General features: G+C 43.1%; 1 non-coding gene across 1 annotated transcript; it reads right to left on the bottom strand.

Moving 5' to 3' along the window:
- Positions 1-22494: 22494 nt before the first annotated feature.
- LOC128580043 (U6 spliceosomal RNA) lies at positions 22495-22600 on the bottom strand. The gene has a single exon (XR_008378404.1). It is a non-coding gene; the product is annotated as a U6 spliceosomal RNA (small nuclear RNA).
- Positions 22601-26196: the final 3596 nt, after the last annotated feature.

The raw sequence follows: 26196 nt of genomic DNA, 5'->3' as shown, positions 1-26196 counted from the left end.
GCACTCATTCATCAGCCTCTTTCCTCCTGCCTTGGATTCTGTAGAAAGTTGGAGTTTGATGCCTGGCTCCTGCAAGTCACTTTGGAATGCTAGTGTGGGGAGCTTTCCCTGCCCCATGGGCTGGGTCCTGCTGTCTTGTTCCACCAGCCCCTCTGCTCACTCACAGCCTAGCATACCCCACCTCCTTGTCCATGTGGCTGTCACCCTGAGGAGTTAACCAGTCTCATGTTGGTGCTGGGGACAAGGAAGGAAGAACAGGGCTGGGGTGGCCAGCTGTGGTGGCTTGCTTGAGGCTCCTCAAAGGCACAGCTGCACTGGAAACTGAGAAGTGCTCTGCTCTGAATGATGGGCTTTGTGGTTTGATTTGGGGAGGTGGTGCTGAGGAATCAAGGTCTGGCACAACCAGGGCAGGGTTTGTGAGAAGCTGATCTGGGGAGCTCTGTGAGGATGCAGGTAGCCGATAGGAATCTGGGAGCAGAGGCAATGCCAAGCCTACAGGGCAGGGCATAGGGCTCTTCCAGGATGTGGGAGGGCGGTGCTCTGTGTCCCACGAAGGCTCTTGAACTTGCTGGTCTACCCAACCCACACCCTGCAGGGTCCAGCCAGGGGCCACCACATTCAGGAGGCCGTTTTTTTTTTTTGACTCTTCCAGTCATCTGCTATCTCCATGGAAGAGAAATAACCACAAAAAAATATCTGACCAGTGATTCTCAACTGGAGAGCTTCAATAAAACACAGATGCTGCCTGGGACACCTTCCAGATCCATTAAATGACAATCTTCTAGAGGGCCCAGGCATATGTATTTTTCAAAAAATTTTCTAAGTAATTCTGATATACTTCCCTAAAGGGAGTTCAGAACTACTGCATTTTACATTACTTTACAGATTATTAAGAAGCCTGCAGTTGGCTGACACCACTGTTGAAGACTGCAATTTACTGACACCACACCCCCAAGCACCACATAATTTAAATGTTTGCTTGATTCTTCTGTTATTTCATTCTCACCTGGGGGAGAGAAACAGGTTCCATCCCTTATTCACCGTATGATCACTCACAGTGCTCTCTTCTACACACAATGCAGGGGAAAGACTCAGAAAATACTTAATGAGTGGGCAAGGCTGGGGAATTGAAGGGCACAGTAAACACACAGACACTCAGACACTTGTGTACACAAGTGAGATGTGAACACTATAAGAAAATGAGAATGTGAAAATAAGAATTAAGAAAAGAAAATGAAAACCACGGATATTTGCTCCTTATCTTTGAAACTAAATTCTTGGCATGTATTTGTGTGTGTATGTGTGTGGTTGTATGGCAACCAGGATCCTGGTGTGCATACTTTTTTATAGCTATGTTTTAAAATTTAGCAGTAGATCTCAAGAAAACTATATTTTCTTAAAAATATTAACATAGTATTAAGTCCTAAGCACAGTTTTAATGAGAAAATCATTAGCAAAAATATCTCAAAGATAAGATATAGAGGTACAAAATTAGAAATTTTAGATTCTACCCCCATAGGTAATGCTTCTGCACATAAGACATACATTCTCAAAACATACTATAAAAAATACTTAGTTTGAACATGGAAATCATATGTAGTTTACTATTTTCATTTGCTATTTCTTGGTTCAATTCTTTGGTAATTCTCCTCTGGAAAACAAAATCCAAAAATCTTAGCTTGACATTCAAAATCCTCTGCAACCTGGACCAAATCAACGTTCTACTTTCATATCTTATTGGTTGAATACTTTCTACTCTAGTGATAGTGTTCTACTCATTTTTTTCCGTAGGTGAGCATGATGGCTTCTACTTTTTATTCAGAATACTTTCGCTGTCTGAATGCCTTCCTTTCTCTCTGCAACTACACACGCTGTAGTAAGCATTATCCATGTTGACAAATGGGATGATGTTGCAGTTGTACGTTACTGTATAAGAAACCATTCCAAAACTTGGTAGCTTAAGAGAACAATTTGTTATTCTCATGGTTCTTTGGATGTGTGATTCAGACTGGGCTCTGCTAGATGGTTCTTCTCTTGGGCTCATCTGTAGAATTGTCAGATATAGAAAATGAAAACACAGAACACCCAGTTAAATTTGAATTTCAAATAGAAAATAAATAGGTTTTTGGCATAAGTGTGCCCATGCAATATTTGGGACATACTTAATGTAAAAAATTGCTTATTCTCTGGAATGCTAAATTAACTAGCTGTCTTGTGTTTTAGTTTGTAAACTTACCCACCTGGGGTCATTCTTCATCTGGAGGGCCTTGGTTCCCCTGTGTGTGGCCCCTTGTCCTCCAGTAAGTAAGATGGGACTTCTTTATTTGGTGGGCTCAAGGTAGTATTCCAAAAAGACAAAGGTTGAACCTTTAGGCCTTTTAAGACCTAGCCTTGGATGTCAGATAACATCACTACCTTCTCATTCTCTTGGTAAAGTAAGAGTCACAGGGCCAGCTCACATTTCATGGACAGGAAATGGGCCCTAACTTTTGATGGGAGGAGCAGCAAAGTGCCATGGCAAAAGGCTATGCAGCTGGGGATGAGAAGAATTGCTGTGGCCCTTTCTGCAATCAGGGAGTCAATATTCTTCCTTATCACTTTAAAATTGCCTTGTATTCTACTATACCATAACTTTTGTATCCATTATTAATATTTGAAATATTTAGGTGATTTATTTTTGTGTGTGAAGCTTATAAAAAATTCATTACAAAAATAAAAAGAAATTTTTGTGTATTTTTTTCACTTTTGAATTAGAAATCACTGCCTTGGCTCAGAACCTGGCTTTATCATTTACTGTGTGTTCAGGGGAAAAATTACTTAACATCTTCATGCCTCAGTTTCCTCATCTGCAAAATGGAGACAAATATGTGACTCAACTCATGGGGTAACTGCAAAGGTCAAATAGATACTGAACAGATACTGCTCAATAACTGTTGATCATTATTAAGGTAAATTTCTAAAAGTAAAATTACTAGGTCCAGGAGTGTCCAGATAGATTTAGAACAATTTGCATACATTAATTCAAAGCACCATATTTTTAAGTAATAAGCTAAATTAAAGACCAAGAATAGGCCGGGCATGGTGGCTCACACCTGTAATTCTAGCACTCTCCAAAGGACCGTATTTTTAATTAAGAAAAACAAGTATGAGTTCTAAAGCCTAGGGGTTAAGAATGAACACTTTAGATCAGGAGTCAGACAACTATTGCCCATGGGCTGTTTTTGTTAATAAGGCTTTGTTGGAACACAGCTATGCGTATCAGTCTATGTGTTCACATCACTGCTTTTGTACTATAACAGCAAAGTAGAGTAGTTGTGGCAGTGATCAAGTGGCCCACAAAACTAGAAATATTTACTATCTGATCCTTTATAGAAAGTTTGCCAAACTCTGGTTGAGAGTAAGAAAGGCCTAGGCTCAAATCCACAGTCTGCCCAGTATCTTCTGTGTGGTGACTTAAGTGCATGGTAAAGGATAGATGCTTAATAGCATTCCCATTACTCTCTTGCTACTATCCTGGTGGACACTGAGCAAGAAGGCCAGCAAAATGGTTTTATCTATACCCAGTGGAAGGGCTCTGCAAAGTAGCAACTGCTTAAATATAAGGCACTATATGTGCTTGTATGTGTGTGTTTATCTATGTGTGTGTGCGTGCATAGTGCAATAGTGTATGTGTGTGTGTGTCTGCACGTGTAGCCAGAGGAATGACTGGCGGAGTGGTCATTTTCCCCTAGCAGTTTCCAAAGTTTTTTACCCTTTTAATAGGTACCGTTGACATGACTATTCTGAGACAACAATGAAAGGCCCAGAGGAAGCAGTGTGAAAGCCATTTCAGGCGGGAGCCTCCTCACCCAATAGTGATGGCACCAGCCCTCCTAGCAGAGGGCCTCTTGCTTCCTGCACTTCTGATGCTGGACTGTGGCTTCCCTCTGCATTCCTTGCATTTCCTGAGTGAAATCTCATTTCTCTCCCTTATTCTGCCGACCACAGTTCCAACACATGCTCTCTGCTGTTGGATTGCGATAGGGGTACTTGTTAGGTTCTGGGCACTGTGTAGTAAGCTGGACATTGGCAAGCTTGAACACCCGATGTATGCTTCACTTTCATTCTTGCACCAACATTGTGAAATAGGTCTTGTTAGTTTCACCTTATAGGGTTTGAAGCTGAAACTCAAAGGTCAAATAAATTTCTCAAAGCCACACAGCCACCTAAGGACTGAATCTGGGATTCTATCTGTGTGACTCCAAAAACTTGCTCTTTCTACTGCACTAAACAATCAGGGGTCTAGCAGAAAAGATGCCATTGTGCAAACATTGTAATCAGTCAGGATGAGTTATGTATCACATAGGAGGTACGTAAACACTAGAAGGATTCAAAAGAAGAAAGAAAAATCTTATAAAAGCGGTTGCATTTGAACTTGATTTTCATTCCATATGACCAAGAGGAAAAAAATATGTTTTTTCTTTAGACCTGAAGTTTTAGGGAAAACTGGGAGTGCGGGGGAAAGGACATCAAACCAGAACTTGTTGGATCAAAATTTGGGATGTGAATGATAATCTTAACTGAAGAAATGAAGTTTACTTTGGGCAATGGAAGAGGCAGGCCAAGTGCAGGTTTTGCTGCAGACCATCTCTCCGAAGGGTCCCCGATGTTTCTGTTTTAAGTGGGGACCGTCACGGGCCCAAAACAATGTTTAAGGCAATTGCATCATCACTTCAGTCAGGTTCCTTCCATGGCACTTCCAGTTACCTGGTCTCTGCAGCACTTACTGATGGTGGAGCCATTAGCACGTACCTAGTACAAGCTTGTGGGGGAAATATTATTATTCTGCGCTACTCTTCAGAGAGGTCTTAAGAAATCAGGAAGTAAAAAACCAACAGAGCTAGTAGGTGCTAACAATTTGTCTGTGGACAGCAGTTCTCAACCTCCACACCTGTTAACTGAGGTCTCTGGGAGTCTCTTCTCTGGCATGAAGGAGAGTTAATGGTATTATCCTCTCTGAAGCATCCTGAGGCCATGAGCCACATGTCCCTGGGCACTGTCGAGCTTCTCAAGAAGCTTTTCCTAAGAAAAGAAAGGCCTGTTGAATTAACCGTGAACACAGTCTGAACGTCTCTATCATGAATCGCTGAGCTTGCTGCTGCGAGAAATTTAAGCATTTCATTTTCAAAATAAGATTCGCTGCGTGGATGTTCAAGCTAGAGCTAGATGAGATTAAAGACCATTCAGCTGAGCCCCAGATAGTCTGATTTAATTGGTCTGGGAAGAAACACAGTAATGGTGTTTTTAAAATGCTCCCTGGTGAATCCCACATGCTGCCAGGGCTAAGAACTACTTGGATGTAATCCAGTTTGAATTCTCTTGATTTATAGATGAGGAAACTGAGGTCCAGGGAAAGGGTACAGGTTGGACGCCTTCTACCATGAAATGAAATGTGCAAAATCTGCTTGGCTACCTTTTAAAAATAATTGTGTTTCTTGCTCTTCCCTTCTGCATGTGTATGGGACATAAATGGGTTTGAACTTGGACCTGTGGTTAGGACCAAACACCAAACACCTGTCCTCAACTGACTCCTTCCTTCCTGGATCCTCTGTGACTACGCACCTACCTCCTGTTCACTTTTTTGTTTCCCAAGTGACTTGGGTTCAATTTTTGTTTTAATTGATAAAATGTCCCTTCTGGAATGTCCTGTCTGTTTTTCCTGCTCTTTCTTCTAGAAGCAAATGGGAGAGATTTATGGCTCCTTATAAAACCCCAGCCTTGTTTAGAAATTGCTTGTGATTGATTAAGTAATAAAAATGCTTTTAAGACAGGAAGGTAAATCTCCCTGCTAATTGCTCTGTGCTTTACATTAGAACCTTGTTACACTGCCTGATGGTCTCTGGGGCTGGACAACTTTGTAATTTTCATCACCTCAAAAAGTCACATTGGAATCATTGTCTGAAGCCTTCTTCCAGGACTGAGACTGTTAAAAAATACAGACAGATAATTAATGGGCCAATAAACACAACTAGCAAAGCATTTGAAACAAGAGAGCAAATCCCATCTTTCCCTGGAATGTGAGTTCCAGCGCTTATCTGGGCGTGCAGACGGGAGCTAAGCCCTAGTGCAAGGGTGGTCCAGATGGGATATGGATTGGGTTTCTCAGCTTCCACCCATCGCTTTCCCCTTTCTAGCACAATAATCTTGATATCCTAAAGGACAGAAAAGATCATGAATCAGATTAGCTGGTCTGGAGCCAGAAGGGGGTGGAACTTGCATCGTAGTAGGGCAGACACATTTCTAGGAGTGTGTGATGTTTGGTCCTCACAGCCTGGATTAGATGGCTGACCTGATATCTGGGCACTGGAAGAATACAATGATGTTGTCATCACCAAATTAATTCTTAATCTCCATCAACAGAATAAGCATGCTTTTTTTACAGCCCTCTGACATTTTCAAATCTGCAATTTTGAATCAGTTTTTAATCAGTCTAGGAGGCCAGGGCAATATCCTCTAGGAGAAAGCCAGAAATAGGCCCCAAGGGAAGGATTTCTGGTGTTAGGGAAGAGCTACCCAAGGGATGCTTTGTTCAAGAAGAAACTTCTTGTTTCACCTAGAGCCACAATCATCTAACCCTTCCCCCTTCATGGCCCTTTAGTAGTGACAGCATTTGAGGCATATTTGCCTTGGGGGAGATCTGATTTTCCAGAATATTCTGCCTGGCTTAAATGTTAGTGATAGCAAGTTACAGAAAAGAATAACAAAAGGAGAAGCTTGTAATTGGTTCTCAGATAAACTCAGGAAATACTTGAGTGGTCTAATATTACGTAGCTTTAGGCCAGGTGCAGTGGCTTGCACTTGTAATCCCAGCACTTTGGGAGGCCCATGTCGGGGGATCACTTGAGCCCAGGAGTTCAAGACCAGCCTGGGTGATATAGCAAGACTCCATCTCTACAAAAAATTAGCTTAGTGCAGGGGTGTGCACCTGTAATCCAAGCTACTTAGGAGATTAAGGCAAGAGGATCCTTTGAGCCTAGAAGTTCAAGGCAACAGGCTACAGTGAGTTATGATTGTGTCACTTCATTCCACTCCAACTTTGGTGACAGAATAAGACCCTGTCTCAAAACAAACAAATTGTATGCTTTATGGGCATTTTCCTGGGGGTGGACAAATAAGTTATGTGCTTTACAGGCATTTTCCTGGGGGTGGTACACTTCCTTCATCAAAGTTTTAAGGGACTCACAATCAAAAGATGATTTTTAAAAAATTTTCTAAGTTGCACTAAAACTGTTAGAAAGGTTGCAGGAGAGCTAATTCTGAGTGACAGGGTCAGGGAGGGCTTCATGGAAGTAATGATTTTTGGACCTGGCCTTGAAGAGAGACGGAGTTCTCCAGGAGGAAGAGGAGGAGGAAGAGGAGGAGTCCAGACCAAGTTTAAGTCCATAAAAGTGTGGCATCCCTGGACCAGAGAGGAGGGAGGCTGGGGCAGAGGATGCTGAGCAGATGCCCCTGCTCAGCTGGGGCCCTGGGATTCAGGTCAAGGAGTGTGGGCTTTCACCTCAAGTCAAGTCTCCAGACACTAACTCCTTCCTATGTCCATTGCATTAGGAGTCTCTTTGGAACAAGATCACGACCAGCTCAGAGGGATTAGTGGGCCATCAGTTGAGTCCAGTCATCATCAGGGCAAAGCGACTTGATGGACAGTGAAAAGTGAAGGGTTGAGTATGATACAGAGGAAACCTCTACCTTAAATATGTGGCTTGGTTAGCTATTCTTACACTTTCTTAGGGCTTCCCCAGAACTTTCTGTCTCTCTGAGTCCCTGGGTTTTCTATACAAACTTCCATGGAAAGTCATTCCGCTCTCACTGGTTACTGTGGAATAATTTATTTCCCAGAGAAGGGCTTCAGGTTTTGACGTCCGCCAACTGAGAACTTTGAATTTGTGTAATAAGGAGAGTACACAGGACACAAGACAGGGCCAGACTCTGGATATGAAGATTTCATTCTGCTCTTGTCATAGCATCATTTAGCCATTCCAGTTCGCGATGCCTATGAGATACTCACTTTAAATTGCAGAGAAGAGCTATTCACGTGGGGGAGGTGACTGCACTCAATCCCAGGCTTCCCGGGCATCCCTCAATGTGGTAACAGGATAATGATGAGGATAATCTTCAAGAAAAGGTCCTGGGTTTATAAGTACTGTTGCTTAGGTCTTGCCATGAAGAAACTCAGCTAAGACTATGTCTTGGGGTGAGAGTGAGAGCCTTCCAGCCTAAGTGATAATGGCAAATATACAGTGAGCTCCTGGCCACTGTCCTGCAGTTTCTGCTCTGCTGAAGTCTTTTAGCTCAGAGCCTTTGGAGGCTTTTAGCTCTCTCCCAGTGGTGGGCCAAATTGTCCTACTATATTCTCCTGTGGAAGGTAGAAATTGAGGAAAACTAAAAAGACAGAAGGGCCCTGCCCTCTGGGGCCTGGCTTGTCCTTATTACCAAGTCCAACAGAGTGAGGAATTCTGGTGTAAGGAGTAGTTACCAGGAGTACATACCAGGAGCCAGAAGCTATGCTGAGTGGCTGGATTATTAGCTGGATGATCTCACAGAATCCTCCCAACAGTCTTATGAAAGAAGTAAGGTAAGTGTCTCCACTTGACTGAGGACAAAATTGAAGATCGGACAGGATGGGGGTTGACTTGTCCAAGGCTCCATAGTTAGTGAAGAGTGGACTCATGATCAAACCCAAGCCACCTGGTTTCAGAGGGGGCATTCTTAGCCACTATGCAGTTTACTGCTGCCACTGTCCACTGTTAGCTGGCTTCAGTCTCCCCTGTACATAGGGGCGGAGGGCGGGCAAAAGACTTCTAGGCCACTATAATTCCAGCTACAGAGTGGATATGAAGAGGTGGATATAGACTAGGTCTGAGTTGATGCAATGGACCCTGGAAACATATCATGTCCATGGATCAGAAACCAGGTAAGGTGCCAGGCCCCTCTGTTCAGGTAACTTGTGGCATAGAGACTGCCCAGCAGGTTATTTCCAGATATTGCTCTCTGGTGAAGAGGAAGCCTCCAATTGGAGACCTAGAGCTAGTGGGCTGGGCAGAGACAGGGAGTGGTTGATCCTCTGAAGGTGAACAATATTGTAGATTGCTAAGACAATGAAGCCTGGCTTAGTTGATGGTTTTTTGCATCTGGAGGTCAGCTATTTCATCTCTTTGACAATTTTTGTATATGTGTGTGTATGTGTGTGTGTGCGTATATACACATATGTATGTATACATATATTTTACATACACGCACACACATATACATACACTAGCAACAGCCACCGTTACCATAGCAAGAAACTTAAAGAGCTTTCATTTGTAGGTCTGCATGGGCTCCTCCTTCCTCCCCACCAGGTGTGGTCTGGCAGCTGAGGGAAGGCAGCCCATTGGGGTATAAACTCATGACAGAGCCTCCACAGCCCAACATACCCTCTGGAGCTTAACTTACACAAACCATCTTGGGGAGAGATCCAAGCATTCACCTTTTGGAGGTCCCCCAGGATCTCATGCCTCTTCCTTTGAGGTTATATCTTTTGGCATCCAATTGATTATAAGGATGTGAATACATTTCTTAAAAGTCTCCACTTGTAAGAGTTTAAAAGAAATGATACCATTCCTAAGGGAAAGGGAAATACATCAGAGATAGTTTTCTACTCCTCATACATAAAAATATGTAGAAGATTAGTCCCTGAAAGTCTATATGCAGGTTGAATAGTTGATAGTAAATATTTTTTAGCATTTCCTTTGGGAAATAGTGATCTATTGAAGGTGTTTAGGCAGGAACATAATTTGATTTGACTTGCGAACTTTTGTTCAACAAGGAAGAGTTATATTTAGTGTTCTCTGCTTGACTGTGATGCCCTGTGTAGGAAGAGTGGTGTCTTCTTTGCTTTTGCCTCCTAACATTGAGCAAACAAAAGCCTCACACTTACTTGCTATTCAGTACAACCTGAATAAATGAAGGAAAAGTGCCTGCAAATGCAGACAGGAATGGAGTTAGAATTGGAGGTTGGAAGTTGGAAGCAGGAAGCAGCTAGAATAAGGGAAAGAGGCCAGAGGAACTCAAACACTTGGGGGCCATGGGGAAGAGCTACAGAAACAGATACTAGAAAGAAGAAACCGGGAGGATGCAGGACTTGTGCAAGCAAGATAAACACTTCTATGGTCTTGAAAGGGTACCTGATGTAGGGCATCATTCTCCAGTGGAACTTTTTGCAAAGATGGAAATGTTCTCTATTTGCATTGTTCTGCAATGCCAATTTAGTGAATATGGCACTAAATTTTTAATTAAAAAATTTATAATTAAACTTAGTGACCTGTGGTTAGTGGCTACCATATTGGATGGTGCAGAATACCCTTTTCTCTAAATTACAAGGAAATGTACGGTGGGTCAGGAAAGAGATGGGGGAGAAATGGGTGGGAAGAGTATTTGATATGGCAGATGATAGTCTTGAACACAATCTGTAGTATTGTGTTCCACAGTGAGATCCCGGGTTTGGGTTGTTCACCTGGATACAGAGTTAGTGAAGAAATAAAACTCCAGTATCCAAAAGCCTATCTCTTATGTTCTTTACGTAAGTGCTAACTTGTAGCTGGGGTGATTTTTCATGGTCAAAAATGAAATCAAGTACCAGAAATGCTCTCTGCATCCTTGGCATTAACCCTGGACCAGGTGAAGATGCTATCCAGTTCCACAAAGAGGTGTGTGGATGAGGAGATCACTGGGGAAACATAATCAGAGCCGGCCAAATCTAGCTGGGGTTTTCCAGATCACTTACAGCAAATTAACCCAAATTTGCTTTGGCGAGGGGAGGCCTTTATTTTCCTGACATCATGTACTTGTAATAAAAATGCCCTTTTAAACAAAAATCAATAACAACTTAAAATACACAAGAAATGTTGCAACATTAATAAAACGTACTATGCACTAAATCTAGCTTTACTACGTAATGTGCACTATTTACGGCTTGCATTTCAGACCTGATCATGCTTCCACCGGCTGGTGAAACAGCCTAAAACAGCTGTCAGATGGTGTGAAATGAACATAGACACAAGGCAAATAAAACTTAAATGAACCTTAAATGTTCCCTCTCAGCAGAGAGACCAGATCTGGGTAACGAAGGATGGGTACACCGCCTGGAGCTGGATGTGAAATAGACCCTTTTCCTTCTCCTTCACTCCCTCATTTTCTCTCTCCTTCCCTCCTACCTTGAAGACATCTCCTGCTTTCTGTGAGCTAATAGTATCATAACGGAAATTAAACATTGACTATATATATTATATAGTTCTTCACTGGCTCCCTGATGCTTAAGGGTATGGGATTTCTGTGCTATTTCCTCCCTCTGAATTGCCCTGGCTCTCCTTCTCTACTTGGAAAATCCCTGTTTACCCTTCAGTAACCAAATCAGATGTCATCTTCTCTAGGAAGACTTCCTAGAGCCCCAGGACAGAGTCTGTGACTATGGTTTTTGTGCTTCCATGATATTTTTCCATTTCTCAATTACAGCGATCATCACACACATGGTGTGGTGAAATTCCTCGTCTGCCAGGGAGGCTGAGAAACTTAGTTTAGCTGTGTGCCCAGAGGAAGTAAGTTTAGTGCTCCCATAGCCAGTTTGGAGAGATAGTCAGGGCATCAAATTCATCTCCAAACACTCTCCTTCTTATTCATGATGCCTAAGCACATCAGCTTTCTTTTTTTATTTTTTGTTTATTATTATTATTATTTTTGAGACCAAGTCTTATATGTCACCCTCGGTAGTGTGTGTCACAGCTCACAGCAACCTCAAACTCTTGGGCTCAAGCAATTCTCTTGTCTCAGCCTTCTGAGTAGCTGGGACTACAGGTGCCTGCCACAATGCCTGGCTATTTTTAGAGACAGGGGTCCCGCTCTTGCTCAGGGTGGTCTCGAACCTGTGAACTCAGGCAGTCGTCCTGCCTCGGCCTCCCAGAGCCTTACGATTACAGGCAGGCGTGAGGCCAACGCCAGCTTTCTTGATTTTCTTTGTGTCAAGCAATTCCCTCTTGACCTTCCTCTCTTCCTGGAATCCTTCCCCCAGGTACCCTATGTATCTCAAGTAGCCTCCACCTTGTTTTCGTAGCCTCAACCCTACTTGCTACTTTCTAGCCCCCATCCTGCTTCATCTCCTTTGCATCACTTCATATTCACCATAAGTGTATTATCAGTGACCTCCACAAGCTCCATGAGGCACCGTCCTGTTTTGTACACCAACACTTAGAACGAACGTGTCTGACATAGTAGGTGCTCTATGCATATTTGTTAAGTTAATGGATCCCAGTTGGAGGTCACGTTTCAGATTCCTCCTAGCTTGTACCTTTTTGCAGTAAGTCAGTCAACGGCCATGCCTGGCTGCGTACCGACGTCCAACTCCTGGGGCCACACAGTTCAGGTTCTCTGGGTGAGAAACTCAGCAGTGTTGTTCTCTTTTGTATGGATTAATTCCCCCAAAGATCCTTTTATATGCTACTGGTTTATTATTACTATTGTTGTTATTACTTTATTTGAAAATATTAAGGGGGTACAAATATTTTTGTTACCTAGCTACCTCCTGTGATGCTTCAGTCAGGGATTTTGGTGCGTCTGTCACTGGAATAGTGTTCTAGTGTACCCAACAGTTCAATTTTTATCCCACCCTTCTGCCTTTCTTGGAATCCTACCTCCTTTATATTGCTTTGTGTAGACTCACAGTGTACCACCCACTTATGAGTGAAAAGGCATGTATTTGGTTTTCCATTCTGGAGATATTTCATTTAGGACAATGGTCTCCAGTTGCATTCAAATTGATGCAAACATTATTTTATTCCTTCTTATGTCTGAGTAGTACTCCCTGGTATAAACATATACACCACGTTTTCTTTATCCACTCATAAATTGGTGGGCACTTAAGTTGTTTCCACATCTTTGCAACCATGAATTGTGGTGTGATGCACCTTTGGGTAGGGGTGTCGTTTTGATAAAATGACTTCTTTTCCTTTGAATAGATACCCGGCCCTGGAATTGCTGGACTGAATTGTAGGTCTACATTTATTTCTTTGAAGACTCTCCATACTGTTGTCTACTGTGGTTGTATTAATTTGCAGTTCCACCAACAGTGCATAAGTAACTGTTCCTATTTCTCTGCATCCATGCCAGCATCTATTGCTTTTTGACTATTTAATAAAGGCCCTTCTGATAGGGGTAAGGTGGTATCTCACTGCAATTTCCATTTCCATTTCCCTGATGATTAATGATGTTTCTAGGCCATTTCTCTATCTTCTTCTGAAAAATTTCTGTTCACATATTTTGCTCACTCTTTGATGGGTTCTTTGTCTTTTTCCTACTGATTTGTTTTTCTTTGTAAATTCTGGATATTAGCTTTTTGTTGGGTACAGAGTTTGCAAATATTTTCTTTCCTTCTGTAGGTTGCCTATCTACTCTGTTGATTATTTCCTCTGTGCAGAAATTTTTAATGTAATTAAGTCCCATTTATTTATTTTGTTGCTATATCTTCCTTTGGGGTCTTAGTCATAAATTATTTGGCTAGGCCAATGTCCAGACTGCATTATTCCCTCCTTCTCAATGTTATGGAATAACTTATGTAGCAGAGGTACCAGTTCTTTTTGTAGGCCTGGTAGAATCCAGCTGTTCATCTGTCTGATCCGGAGCTTTTTAAAATTCATGTCATAATATATTTGTCTGGTATCCTTGTTGTGGTTTCTAACTTCCTCTTTGCTCCCATTCATCTTGCTTGCCATTCATATTCTGAATTTCTGACGTTTCGATATTTTCTTTTTGATTGGGATCCATTGCTGTGGATCTATAGTAATCCTTTGAGGTGTCACACTGGCTCATTTTTCCATGTTGCTAGAATTCTTTTGCTAATTTCTTCTCATTGGAAACTTCTTTCAGCTCAGAGCTGACAGGTTTGCCCCACACCTGTTCTTTTTTGCTGGGAACTCTCCCACTTAGTGAGCAGGAGGAGGAATTCCTGGATAGTACTTTTGTGTCCTACTCTCCTGAGGACTGACCAGGTGGGAGAGGGGCAGGTGCACCACAGCGCAGCCCTTTGCCTGTGTCATACCAATCCCCTGAGGTTTTCACAGTCCAAGCCAGTGCAGGAGGATATTTGTTCGGATTGGTGTGTTGGTTTCCAGGCCACTCTTGAAAGGTTCAGTGGGAGGCTACGCAAGTCTCTCCTGATGGAAGCAGGCGGTGTGATCTTGGTTAGTGCCTGACTGGGTCGTAGGACCTTGGTGAGCACCTGGACACAGAACAGGACTTGGTGGCAGGACCTGTCACAGTTGGTACTTTGGCAGGTGTCTGGGCATGTTGGGGGACTGCTGCCAGTGGCAAGTCTAGTTGTGGGAACTGGGGGGGGTGTGTGCCTGTGTGGGGTATGGAACCTTAGTGGTAGGGGGTCCTCTACAGGTTGCAGGACTGCAGCTGGCAGCCAGGAGGCTCCTTGGGCTGCAGTGGCTGGGCCACCCACAGCTGGCAGGGCTGGGAGCAGCATGTGGTGGCACACTGGGGAGTTGTGGTGGCTGTAGCTCTTCCTCTGCCTGGATCTGACTGTGGTAGATGCTGCTTTGCTAGTCAGGTGTCTGGGGCAGGTGCTGTTGAGATGAGAAGACGTGGGTTGCAGATGTGGAGGGCTGGTGGGCACCTGCTGTGCTAGGAGCCCTGGGAGGCAGCTAGTGCGGGGGGCAGTGGGGTGCACAGCACCTGGTCACAGTGCACGTGAGAGTGCCCCATCCCCACTCCCTCTCTGACTGGGCAGGTATAATGGGGAGGCAGCTGCAGTGGAGCTGACCCCTCTGCAGACCAGGCATTCTGGTGCTGAAAGCACAGATTGCGTCTGCTGCAGTGACCTGGGACCAGGAGTTGGTGAGACCCCACCATACCCACTTTTTAGTGCAATGCTGCTGCAGTCTCTAGCAGCTGCCTGCTCAGTTTGGAGACCTGCTCTAGTGGGGGAGCCCCTCACTAGTGGGGGAGCCCCTCACTCCAATCCTCACAGCTTGGATTTCAGTGTCTGCTGGGGAAGGGGGGGAGTGCACAACACTGGAGATTCCCCCAACCCTTCCCTGTGTATGGACGCTTCCCCCAGGTACCCTCTGATCTTGCTGAGTGATCACTGTGCCTATCTCTGTCTGGCATTGAGTGTCTCCATTCGCTTCTCTGATGATTCACAATACTCTCTCCAAGGCTGTCCATCCACAGATGAACCTCTGCCCTCAACCTTCGATCCTCTCCTTGAGAGTGGCAAGTGCAGACTGCTTCTAGTCTGCTCAGCTTGGCCCCTGGCATTTCATCTCCCATTGGTTTTATAGAATAGCTGGTATGGGAAGGGGAATAAAACAGTGGAGATGTCTAAGGATCAGCCCCACACTACACACAAACTAAAGACATAGCAAGTTATGTACAAATTACGTTAATAAGCTCTGGCCCTGAATGGTCAAATTGAATCTTTGAGGCACTGTTTATTAGTTTATATGACCTTGGGAAATTACTTAATTTCCATGGGTTCAATTTTCTGCAGAATGAGCACTTACTAAGACAGATGAGATCTGATATTTACAGCAGTAGGTCAATGCCTGACATACACTAGTGCTCAATATATTCCCCTCTTCCACTTTCCCTTCTCAGCCCTCCCTTTTTCTTCCACTTTATCTTTCTTTAGTTTTCTATTCTCTCTTTCCCTTCTTTCTCATTTGCTGAGAGCAGGGTCTTGCATACATATCTAATAATTTCTTCTGTTTGCTTCTCTGCCCCCGTCTGTCAGGACTCACAGACCCTTTCCCACCTTATCCCTCGTTGATTTCTCTTGTTTGTTAAACTTCCAGCTTAGACTAACTTTCTTGAAGACATGTGAAAACACATTTCCAGCACATGCAGTTAATAGGTTAATCGGTTTCAGGGGACCCAACTTGGCCCATATTTAGAATGTAATAATGAATTGTGCTTTAATTGGTTTTTCCTCATTTGGAGGCCACGGAGCATAATTTCTTGAAATTCTCAGTAGGACCTGTGTTTAGCCTAACCACTGAATTCTGCTTCAGCCAGCTGACTGTGGAGGGCCTTTCTAGGACAAAATGCAGATTCTGCTCTTTGCCACAGTTGGGGGTGCAGATGCACTTCCCCACATGCCTGCTAAAGTACTGAATCCAGACGGTGGTGGTGGGGGGGTAGATCCTTTCCATTGAGTTCTTAACAACCTTATTTGCTGCTTTAGTTCGGCTTCCATGACAGTGTGGCTTTTTTGGATATGCAAATACTGTATCTGCAGGAAGACCAAAAAATTTTTAAATCTAATCATCTTGGCTTCAAGGCATAGTAAAAAGATGATCATATATGGCACCCTGGGGACCGCACATAGCAAGGCTTTGACACTTTCCAAGTTCCGTCAAATGATTGAAGGGGACACAGACATGAGAACTGGTTTTGTGAGAACACCTTGAGGGCTGAGCTGATGTCTTCTTTTATCTTTGCATCCCAGGGCCTATCACCTAATAGGTAGGGTGCCTGGTGGGTATTTGTTGAAATAAAATGAAAAATTCCTGGGGCTTTAACAAAGCTGGGAATGGGCTGCTCCTCTTTGGGACGCTGCTTGCATAATACACTTTCTCTGCTCTTCAGCTTGGTTTATGCTGAAGTTGCTCCTCCATTTTTCTGCTCTGATGATACTTAGGTTTTATTATTTGGGTGAACCGAGGAAGAAGGCGGAGGGAGGATAGGACTCATGCTTGTTTTGTTTCATTTTGTTTTTGAGTACTTACCACACACAGCCCACGTTTACAAGGCACCCTTATAAACATTGTTTTTGTTATTTTCATTTATAGAAGTGAAATCCCAGTCCCAGAAAGATTAAGGAACATGTCTGAGCTCATCCAGCTGAGCCAGCATTGAAACCATAGTTATCTCCCTCTATAACTTATTTTTCACCAAAGGAATAATAGGTCAGGGGGCACGGCAGGAAATGAGGAATAAATGGGCTCCACGCACTCAGATCAGGCATGTCAGCTGGCCTGAGGACTTTTGGAAATTCCTTCAAGCCTGTCTTAAACTGAGCTGTTATCTCTGCACTCTCTACCTTCTTCTGGCAACCACCCTGATTCATGTTTTAGGTTATTTCAGGGATAACCCAATTTGCAGGCGGACTTTAACTTTGTGAACCCTCGGGGAGTGCTGTGATAACACGGGTAATGAATGGGCCTGGAGATTGTCACATTCCTGCTTAGAGACTCAGGTCCTAGGAGGTCAATGCATTTCTTAACACTCAGGAGAATGTCACTCTAATGTAATGAAGCCGAGAAGCTTCAATGTCTCTCCCACTTAGGCAACTGCTCAGAGGCAGTGATGATGATGAATGGAAGACTAGTTGCGGTTACTTGCAGCCTCCAGCTTGCTTTGCTTTATACCTCCCCCCCCCCACCCGGCAGCTTGAGACTGGGAGTGTCCCCCATTGTTCTCTTGATTCCTCCAAACCCTTGGCCAGGGGTTCTTGAGAGTCTGGGGTCACAGGAACTCGGGCAACCTTCTTCCCACAACTCTGTCTGGGCCATTAGGGTAACAACACATGTGTTGCCTCCTGAATCTAAAATTTGGTTCTTTTAGAGCAATGAGCATCTTTTTAAGAGGCAGTGTAGTTTGGGGTAAAGCACAAAGGACTCTGGATTTAAGTGGACCTGGGTTTGAATCCAATCTAGACGGTGTTTTACAATGAGCTGAGATTTCAAGGTGATTCCTCGTCTGGAAAACAGGGAGCATGAGTCCTCTAAGCAGAGCATCATTGTCAGGAATCATATATGTGAAATCAATTATGTGGCTATTTCCAAAAGCCTAGGATCCCAGGCTTTAGGGTCTGATGGACTGACATTCTGAATATGTTATTAACCAGCTACAGAAGTTTGAATAAATGTCCTAACCTTTCTGACTCTCGAATTTCTGACCGGTCATTTAGAGATTAGAATAACAGGTTCTATGTGACCATCAAATGATATAATGTGCAAGAGGGGTTAGCATCCAACTTGGTACATAGAAGGCGGTGCATAAAAGCTAATTCATTACATCCTTCGGTGCCATTGTTATTTCTATGGCAAGTATTATTAAAGTTGTGTAAGCTATAGCAGTGATGCTGTGCTTCACTGCTAGAACTCTTTTTTTTTATTAAGTCATTTGTACATAGATCATAAATACATTTATGCCATTATGGGATTCGATATATTGATTATTAGAACTCTTCATATGAAAATCAGGATCCCAGTCCTCTGCTGCCAGGGATAATTGGCTATTGATAGTAGCCAATAGCTGAGCCCTGCTGCCCTCTGCCTGAGGTTATTGTCCGTTCCTGATGATAACCAATGACCAGGACCCAGAGGACAACTCTGCAGGGTCCTCCCAGCTCCAGAGCTTCCTGTGACCTGGGCTCAGGTCTCTGTTGCAACTGCTGGTTATGCAACTGTTTCAATCGTTGAAACTAAGCCCATTGCTTCGTCTCCCTCTGCTCTCTTATCCCTCATCAGTGCTGTGCTTAACAGTGTTAGGTAGTTAGAAATCTCCTGGGAAGAAGGACAAGGCAGGGCCCCCATCTCAGTGCTGCCCAGCTTAATTCTGTCCTAAGTGATTGCTCCCACCTGGGGAGGAGGGATTGCTCTACTGCTCTACCAGTCAGAACTTGCAAGTTTTCCACTTGCAAAAGGATGTAGAGGACGCTGTAGCCTAGCAACAGGTGCAACAGGGTCTTGAAGGTGACCTAGAACAGGCGTAAGACTAATTATCATGTGGTCCACACCCCACAATGGACTCTCACAGAGGCTAGTGGGTGAGACTCTGGTTCCAAGGTGTAGTAAGACTCTGTTTTCCCATGTGCAGTAAGACTCTAGTTCCAAGGTGACCCTGAACCACCAAGTAGGCCTGACTCAGGTGGTATAAAAGAGAACCGCTGGCTATAACCTTTGTCTCTTTGTCTACTTGCCCTGGCAATGGAGGCCTATTTGCTGTCCATGGTGAATGTATCCTGGTTTGCAAACTTTCTCGCTCTGTAAACCTATCTTTCTCTTCCTCAGTAAACTTCCTTTCATGCTTGCTTTACTTTGGGGTGTCTGGTCATTTTTCAACCAAGAGTGCTCCAAGAAGCAAGGACCGTAGCAAATTTCTGAAACCCCGACATTTTAGGAGACACTGACAAGAGCACCTCTCCTAAAAATCACCCACATGAAAATCTCAGAATCTCAGACTCATTTTTTTCCCAGAAAACCCAACCTCACAGATTTTTCTGCAGTTACAGGTTTGTATAATACATTGTGTCCACTGACGGGAAGAGCCTAAAAATGGCCCTAGAACTTGGGATGATGGTGTAGATGTGGTCTGACCAGTGCAGAGCAGTGTGATAAAGTTCAGTGACCTCCAAACCATCACAATCCAGGTTTAGTGTCTGGTCACATAACTCCCTTGATCCTGTAAGGATTTAAGGATTCCATTCAACCAGAAGTGAGATGTATGTGAGAGTATCTCTCTTTTTCATTACCTCTCTAAAAGTTTATGTGTGCAAATATGGTCTGGTTATGAGTTAAAGATACAGAAACAATCAATACCAGACTCTGAAAAAGAGAGCTCACAACATGTCTATAAAATTGAAATTAGCATCATAAAACAATTATGGATTCAGGTTTCCTTTTCTTTCTTTTTTTCCCCCACTTGGCAAGAGGAGTGGTTATCTCTGTGCTTCTAAACTAGAATTTTAATGCTTTTGGAGGGGCAGAAAGGTGCTCACCCCTCATCAGGGTCATGGCAGACACTCCTGTAACAAAAGATGTATTAACAAAAGAACAGTGTAACACGTTTTTTTAATCACAGCTTTATGTGACGCAAGAGCCTTCAAAAATGAAGACCCCAAGACCCAGAAAAACTGCCCACTTTGATGCGTAGATTCAACGAAGAGTGGATAGGCACGTGGAGATGTGATTGGAAAAGGGTGTGAAGTAATGTAGCAGCCTAAGGCAGGAAGCCAGCCTCCTGTCTGTTTAGATTCTTCTTGACCTCCGTGTAGTGTTCTTCCCCCCAGGTATAGAGCAGGATCCCTCCGGAATGGGAGTCTTTAAGGAGAAAGGAGAAGGAAGAGCATGACCTCTCTAGGTTTTATGGATTGCTTTAGGGGAAAGGAGTTCTGGTGTCTATGATCTGCCTTGACAAAAAGAAATTCTGGTTTCTACTACTCACTGCAGGGGACAGAGATGCTGCTTCTGAGGTCTTCCAGTCTCCCTTAGTGCAAGTATTCAGCATGCCAGAGGACCATACTTTGGTGTAATGTGTTCTGAGCCCCAACATTTCAAAATCCATGTTACTTTTTTGAAGGTATACATACAGAATTCTACCTTTTTTTTTTTTTTGATTCAGTTGCACTGTATTTTTGTTGACTCCATTTTGCAAGAAGATAATAATAGGAGCTAACAAGTGCAAGTTTAGTATTTACTGGGTGCTACCAACTGTGAAAAGCATATGACAGATATTTTCTTGTTTTGTTCTCACAATGACCTTGGGAAAGACCATACTGTTATAAAGCAACTTATCCAGGGTCACACAGATTTTAAGAGGGACTATAAGATTGGGAAAGACCATATTGTTATAAAGTAACTTATCCAGGGTCACACAGTTTTTAAGAGGGACTATAAGATTTGAGCCCTGGCTGTGACACCTTTCAGTAATAAGGTGGATATTTGATTTTCCTCTGCCGATTGGCTGAGCCTATCATTCAGTTGTTCTGAACTGGAGCAGGGAACCACGGTATTCTTTTTAGGACCCTGCAAACTCCCACTCTCAGCAGAAGATCCTGGAGGTGAGACCTGGCTCAGGGATCCAATTCTGCTCCCCTCCCTGAAACTTTCTGCTTTCGATCTGAAATACTAATACATTTTGAATTCCAAGCAATTATGAAATCTACTGCCGCCAAAGTCACACAATGAACATTATTAAATATCTAAAAAATTATAGGAAAAGCAGAGGAAGAGGGAGGCAAACTGGGGAAATTGCATGCAATCTGATTTTATAAGAATCACTTTGTCAGGACAGCGCCTGTGGCTCAAAGGAGTAGGGCGCAGGCCCCATATGCTGGAGGTGGTGGGTTCGAGCCCAGCCCTGGCCAACAACTGCAAAAAAAAGAAAAAAAAAAAAGAATCACTTTGTCACTTCATTTAAAAATTTCCATTAGAGGTACAAGTTCAGGAACTCTAGGCAGTGACTCTTTATATCTTTTATAAAGGAAAACAGCAGCATTATTGATTTTTAATATCCTAAATATATTACCTGAATAATATAATGACCAATTTTGTGAAATTGGTTAGAGGCTTTGGCCTGGCTGACTTCCTGAAATAAGAAGTGATTCTCTGCGAAGTCCATTTCCAAACAACTTTTATAAACACCTGTCATGGCTTCAATGGACTTGTCAGCCTCAAATGTTTCCAATGTCATCTCTGTGGGACGTGCCTTTTTACTATCGTGTGACCCTAATGGAGAATCATTTTGAGGGTGTCTTTCCCACATACCGACAAATTGGCTTATGGGAGGAAGGGTTCAGGATCTTTTAAAGTGGTTGACATGAGTTCTTTTCAAGGAAGCAATAACACTTGCACTTGAAATGACATTGTGTATGGTTTCCTATATACAATAATTATACATTTAGCACCTGTGCATTTGATGTGAGCCTACAGTGATGCTAGGGTGAAAGTTTTCAAAGCATCCCCTTTTTTGGCCCTGGCATAATTCTTTTGGCCACAATTATGTTTTCAAAATGTTTGGGGAGATATCTCCCACCTCATCGGTTACTTTTTCCATGAAGTATAAATAGATGGGTCAGAATTTGCCTTTTATAAAGCAGATTGCACCTTTGTCCCCTGGATATTGGTGACTCCTTTTTTATTTTTATTTTTATTTTTATTTATTTAATTTTTTTTGTAGAGACAGAGTCTCACTTTATGGCCCTCGGTAGAGTGCCGTGGCCTCACACAGCTCACAGCAACCTCCAACTCCTGGGCTTAAGCGATTCTCTTGCCTCAGCCTCCCGAGTAGCTGGGACTACAGGTGCCCGCCACAACGCCCGGCTATTTTTTTTTTGGTTGCAGTTTGGCCAGGGCCGGGTTTGAACCCGTCACCCTCGGTATATGGGGCCGGCGCCTTACCGACTGAGCCACAGGCGCCACCCCATTGGTGACTCCTTTTTAAGAAAGCAGAATTCTGTTAACAATAAGAAATAGACAAAAATACCTAAGGATCTAGGGGGAACCGAGGAAAATGTCCAAGGAGATTTGTAATGAGAGGAGAAGGCAAAAGGCCCAGGATAAAGTTCAGCTGATGGAGAGAAGTGAAATACTGATTAGGTCTCCTGATGACTCTGCAGGAAAAACATGACACCCTGCGTCTGTTCTAAGAACTTGATTTCTCCCTTGACATTCATTGTTTATTTCTTTTCTTTTTTTTTTCAATATGGAACGCTTCACAAATTGTGTGTCATCCTTGCGCAGGGGCCGTTCTAATCTTCTCTGTATCGTTCCTATTTTAGTATATGTGCTGCTGAAGCAAGCACTCATTGTTTATTTCTATGGTGAAAATAATTGAGACCAGATGGCTTCCGGCAGTGTGGGTGAAATGCATGCACTTGATTGCTGTCCCTTGTCATAGAGCAGTGGGTATGTACTGGGACTCTGGAGCCCAGTAGTTTAGGTTCAGGTCCCATTGTCTAGTTCCTTAATGTGGCATCTTGAGCAAGTGAGCCCCTCTGTGCCTCAACTTCCTCCTTTGCAAAGGGAGAATACTAATGATAGGCCCAGGGTTAGAAAGCCTCCAGCAAGCAGTTTGGAGAAACCAGACAGACCAGAACTGGAATTCTATCTTTGCCGGTTACTAATTTTCTGACCTTGAACTTGTTATTTTATTTGTAACATAGGTTTTTCATCATAATGATAGTAACTGAATAGGGACAAAAAAGGGGGATTCAGGAAAATGAAAAGGAAAGTCTGGTGGCCAAAATTAAGGAAGCATAAAAGGGTCCCAGAAATAAACAAAAGGTTTCGGGGCATGGAAACATAATGACTCAGGCAGCCCTACTGGTTCCTGTTAACATAAAACAGTGTCCAGCTTGTAACACTAAGTGGGGTGACGGTCACAGTTACAGAACAAGGCACACCACAAATGCCACAAACATCACGAGACTCACAGTCACCACCATACAATTACCAGTAAACAGCAGTCAACAGTTATTGCTAAAAAGGGAAAGGAGAATGGGTAGGTGGCCAGTCAGAAACAGAAAAGAACACTTAGGACCTTTGGGGACCAATGAAACACTTTGTAGATAATTATAGGGGCAACTGAGGTATTTATACCTGGGTATCAGCGGCTCCTCTCACTTTCTCGAGACAGACACTTTCCCTTTTTTCTGGAAAAGTCTATGCTTGATTAAGCTATGCTTTTGCTCTGCTGTGCTGGGGAGTCCCGGCTGCTTTGTTTTCATTCCCTTCTTTAATTTGCATTTACTTTAACTCAGCCAAACTTGATAGTTCTGCTGAGTGACCGAACCAGGTCTATAGAGTTCCCAGAGATCAGAGGAGACCCCCAACAGTAACATGATATATACTTCCCGGGGCTCATGGTGAGGATTGATAAAGATAATACATGCTCTGTACTTAGGACAGTGTCATGCAGGTACTCAACTCAATACATGGTCATTCATTGTGATTAGTACCATGGTTGCTTCAGTTTACTTTTTTTGAATCAAAGGGCATGTTGTAGCATCCAGCGTAGATACCCTGTGGTCATTATAAGACCAGCTGCAGGGAGGGGAGGGGCAGTTGCCATGGAGACCAGAGATTTCTGCTGGTGGTTGATGCATTCTGGCTGTCTTACAGGGGTGGACATGCCTGTACCACCTCTATACCATGACTTCCTATTGCGTTTTTTTTTTTTTTTTTGGCCAGGGCTGGGTTTGAACGCCACCTCTGGTATATGGGGTCAGCGCCCTCTTCCTTGAGCCACAGGCACCTCCCTAATCCACGACTTCTTAATACCATCAGCTGATCCTTGACCCCACCCCAAGGTCCCATGTTGGAATGTGGGTTTGTCTGTCAGTGATCACAGAATGCTCCCAAGTCCAACTGGGGATAGTGACTAACTTGAGCCAGGCTCCTCTTCATCCTCTTTTGGATGAGGGCTTGTTCTTGGGCTCTGCCTTTGGACTGTTTAGTCCAGTTTTTTTTTTTTTTTTTGTATTCTTTTTTTTTTTTTATTGTTGGGGATTCATTGAGGGTACAATAAGCCAGGTTACATTGATTGCAATTATTAGGCAATGTCCCTCTTGCAATCATGTCTTGCCCCCATAAAGTGTGACACACACCAAGGCCCCACCCTCCTCCCTCCATCCCTCTTTCTGCTTTTCCTCCCCTCCTCATAACCTTAATTGACATTAATTGTCCTCATATCAAAATTGAGTACATAGGATTCGTGCTTCTCCATTCTTGTGATGCTTTACTAAGAATAATGTCTTTCACTTCTATCCAGGTTAATACGAAGGATGTAAAGTCTCCATTTTTTTTAATGGCTGAATAGTATTCCATGGTGTACATATACCGCAGTTTGTTAATCCATTCCTGAGTTGGTGGGCATTTAGGCTGTTTCCACATTTTGGCGATTGTAAATTGAGCTGCAATAAACAGTCTAGTACAAGTGTCCTTATGATAAAAGGATTTCTTTCCTTCTGGGTAGATGCCCAGTAATGGGATTGCAGGATCAAATGGGAGGTCTAGCTTGAGTGCTTTGAGGTTTCTCCATACTTCCTTCCAGAAAGGTTGTACTAGTTTGCAGTCCCACCAGCAGTGTAAAAGTGTTCCCTTCTCTCCACATCCACGCCAGCATCTGCAGTTTTGAGATTTTGTGATGTGGGCCATTCTCACTGGGGTTAGATGATATCTCAGGGTTGTTTTGATTTGCATTTCTCTAATATATAGAGATGATGAACATTTTTTCAAGTGTTTGTTAGCCATTCGTCTGTCATCTTTAGAGAAAGTTCTATTCATGTCTCTTGCCCATTGATATAAGGGATTGTTGGCTTTTTTCATGTGGATTAATTTGAGTTCTCTATAGATCCTAGTTATCAAGCTTTTGTCTGATTGAAAATATGCAAATATCCTTTCCCATTGTGTAGGTTGTCTCTTTGCTTTGGTTATTGTCTCCGTAGCTGTACAGAAGCTTTTCAGTTTAATGAAGTCCCATTTGTTTATTTTTGTTGTTGTTGCAATTGCCATGGCAGTCTTCTTCATGAAGTCTTTCCCCAGGCCAATATCTTCCAGTGTTTTTCCTGTTTGAAGATTTCTATTGTTTCATGCCTTAAATTTAAGTCCTTTATCCATTTTGAGTCAATTTTTGTGAGTGGGGAAAGGTGTGGGTCCAGTCAGTCTTTTTTTTTTTTATTGTTGGGGATTCATTGAGGGTACAATAAGCCAGGTGACACTGATTGCAATTGTTAGGTAAAGTCCCTCTTGCAATCATGTCTTAACCCCATAAAGTGTGACACACACCAAGGCCCCACCCACCTCCCTCCTTCCCTCCTTCTGTTTTCCCCCCCGATAACCATAATTGTCATTAATTGTCCTCATATCAAAATTGAGTACATAGGATTCATGCTTCTCCATTCTTGTGATGCTTGACTAAGAATAATGTCTTCCACGTCCATCCAGGTTAATACAAAGGATGTAAAGTCTCCATTTTTTTTAATGGCTGAATAGTATTCCATGGTATACATATACCACAGCTTGTTAATCCATTCCTGGGTTGGTGGGCATTTAGGCTGTTTCCACATTTTGGCGATTGTAAATTGAGCTGCAATAAACAGTCTAGTACAAGTGTCCTTATGATAAAAGGATTTCTTTCCTTCTGGGTAGATGCCCAGTAATGGGATTGCAGGATCAAATGGGAGGTCTAGCTTGAGTGCTTTGAGGTTTCTCCATACTTCCTTCCAGAAAGGTTGTACTAGTTTGCAGTCCCACCAGCAGTGTAAAAGTGTTCCCTTCTCTCCACATCCACGCCAGCATCTGCAGTTTTGAGATTTTGTGATGTGGGCCATTCTCACTGGGGTTAGATGATATCTCAGGGTTGTTTTGATTTGCATTTCTCTAATATATAGAGATGATG

This window comes from Nycticebus coucang, chromosome 2 (assembly GCF_027406575.1).
Source record: "Nycticebus coucang isolate mNycCou1 chromosome 2, mNycCou1.pri, whole genome shotgun sequence".
Classification (NCBI taxonomy): Eukaryota; Metazoa; Chordata; class Mammalia; order Primates; family Lorisidae; genus Nycticebus; species Nycticebus coucang.
Note: the sequence above shows the minus strand (reverse complement) of the source record. Positions and strands in the feature narration are given on the sequence as shown.